Source organism: Triplophysa dalaica, chromosome 1 (assembly GCF_015846415.1).
Source record: "Triplophysa dalaica isolate WHDGS20190420 chromosome 1, ASM1584641v1, whole genome shotgun sequence".
In the NCBI taxonomy this organism is placed as follows: Eukaryota; Metazoa; Chordata; class Actinopteri; order Cypriniformes; family Nemacheilidae; genus Triplophysa; species Triplophysa dalaica.
Window position 1 is genome coordinate 34176683 of NC_079542.1, and position 2814 is coordinate 34179496.

At 36.3% G+C, this 2814-nt stretch overlaps 1 long non-coding RNA gene across 1 annotated transcript; it reads left to right on the forward strand.

Annotated features, from left to right (window-relative positions):
- The first annotated feature begins 901 nt into the window (after window positions 1-901).
- Window positions 902-1521, forward strand: LOC130415679 (uncharacterized). The gene is made up of 3 exons (XR_008905958.1): window positions 902-1019; window positions 1174-1212; window positions 1407-1521. It is a non-coding gene; the product is annotated as an uncharacterized LOC130415679 (long non-coding RNA).
- Window positions 1522-2814: the final 1293 nt, after the last annotated feature.

Consider the following 2814-nt stretch of genomic DNA (forward strand, 5'->3'; position numbering starts at 1 on the left):
AACAAAATAATTTGAATGGTGTAAATGTACTTATAAACGTATGTTTCAGATTCGAAGACATATGGGACGTTTGTTAACTATGATACCCATGCATAAATGCAGGAGACACAAGTAAAAAAAGTATAGAAAGCTTTTCTCTTTTAGGCGGTTTTAATGACATGAACGGTTTGATGCGACACATTTACTGTATTTGAACATCATGTGTCAGATCAACTGTCCATGATTATAGTGCTAATGATATATAACCATCACACATCATCAACTTGTGGTTGGTTTTATTGAGTTTTTTCGTCGTTCGTGCACAGACACAGGATGCATCCTTGATTTGAATCGATTTTCTTAACAAACCAGGCCTAAACAAAACAGGCCTAAGTAGTTGATGGACGGAAGTTTTAACGCTCTGTGAGCACGCTTCAGTTGTGAACTCAGATGACACCTTGCATTTTTTAAAGCATCTGTTGTGTAATCGTTCTCTGCTGTTCCAGAAACTATACATTCACTTTTGATTTCTGTGTCTTTATTCTAAACTGAAAATACAAAACATGACAAGAGTGATTATTAAGAAAATATTTGGTCAGTCTTTCACTGGCTTGTGACATGACTTAAATGTATGTTGTCTTTTCTTGTTTTCTTTATGTTTATCCGGTGGTTTCCAGGTGAGAGCACAAGATTTACATGTGCATCGTTATGACGACAGATTTGATTTGCAAATAAGACTTGAAATGACAAAGGTGAGTTAAGCGTTTTAGAGGTCCAGTGGTGTCATGCACATTGATCAACGTGACAGTGAAAGTGTGGTCAGGGTGGAAAGCGAAAGACAAATCTAGAAAGGGATGTGTTGATGTATTGCTAGAAGAGTGAAGAAACGAGGAGGACTCTCACACTGATAATCTTCATCTGTAACACCAGAGGTAAGTTCTGATCATAACACATAAGAAACACAATTCATTTCTCGATTCTCATATTAATTTTTTTCAGTAGTGAGATGGAAAAGCTTTTTCATCTGATTATACTTTCTGGTGCGTATATCTCACATCATCTGATACAACACACAAACATCTCAACATTATACTTGCTGTCAATCATTCTTCATTCATATCTTTAAATATTAAGAAAAAACACTTTCTTAGACTTTAAGACAATCTTAATATAATGGATTTCTTTTTTCAACAGGTCTTGTTTCCAGTCAGAATAATTTAGACCTATTAGAAGGTAAAACGTTTGACTGGCCATGACTTAAATATGACCAATTTACATTAAGATGACAGATATATGTAATGTCTTAACCAACAGCAAGGACATACTGTGAAAGATTAAAAAAAAACATGTTTATAATCAGTTCACCCTAAACCAAGCTCTCAGACAGAACGAAGTGAATGATTTGTTGTCTTTGATTTCCCTTTTAGAGAATTTAGCATTAAAGGGAACGGCTACACAGAGCTCCATATATTCTCCTCACACAGCTGGAAGATCTAGTGATGGTCTTTGCGGACACTGCTCCATTACAGCATATGAAATGAGCCCATGGTGGAGGCTGGATCTCCTAAATTCTTACAATATTAGTACCGTTGTCATTACTAACAGGAACTGCTGTCCTGAACAAACCAACAGAGCAGAGATTCGCATCGGAAACTCACTGGAAAACAATGGAAGCAATAACTCCATGTAAAGATCAAATGAAATGAAATCACACTTTTATTAACTGACTGTTTTGATGAATTACATATATTTTTCATTGTCTCTCTCTCTTTAGATGTGCTGTGATTTCTGGTCTTTCAGAGGGTTCTTCTGTCAGTTACTCGTGTAATGGGATGGAGGGACGTTATGTAAATGTGGTCATGAATGGATGGAAGTCTTATCTCAGTCTGTGTGAGGTGGAGGTCTATACGACAGGTAATTTCTGTCTGTTCTTTGTAAGTGCTGGGAAGTTTGGTTTATTTAAAAACTTCAACTACGTTGTCACAAAATAATTTGACACATAGTTTACTACTTACTCTTTGGTCAATTTTGCCAAATTGCTGAGTGTGATGTCATAGCCTCGGTCTACCTGTTGTCTTGGTCTCATTGCTTCCACTGCCTGCTAGTGAAATATAGAAAGTTGCAAACATGCAGAACGGTAAAATGCAAGCACTGTTAATGCAATGTTTTTTTTTTCATTTTGTGCTATTCAGCACCTTTTTTTGCTTTAAATACAATTGTCACTATTTTACTTCCAAAGTATACATAAAACAATCCAAAAATGTTTACAAAACATGTTCTGCATGAACAGCCACTGAGGGGCATGTTTAAACCTGATATTAAGATATTAGGATCACATAGGAGACGACTACTCGTTTACACCTGAGGCCAGATTTACTGACAGCTTGTGTCAAACGCCTAAAAAAACTACTGTGGGTATTCACTAATGACACGCAGTTAAAACAAGCGCTTTAAAGGCGTGGCCACTTTTTTGCATATGCATTTGTAGGAGTTTCCTCTTCAGACACAAACTTTATGGAAAGAGAGTATTGAAATGAAACACGCAACGTGATTTACTAGGGTTTGTGCTCATCGTTTTACTGGTATTTGAGGCTTAATTTTAAGCCCAAAAAAGCATGTTTTAAATACTGTGCTATTTTATCATGCTCTTATTAGATTGCGTTGGTCATTATGGGAAAGTTATATTGCATCTGTGTTTTTTAACGTGTGCCTTGTTAGAAAATCACCTGCAGAAAGTTTAATATGCCGCTAGCTCCTACGACCCACGTAAAAGGAGATGCGGAAATGTTTATCACAAAATTACAAGATGCCACCTTCATACTATTTTCGTGAGAT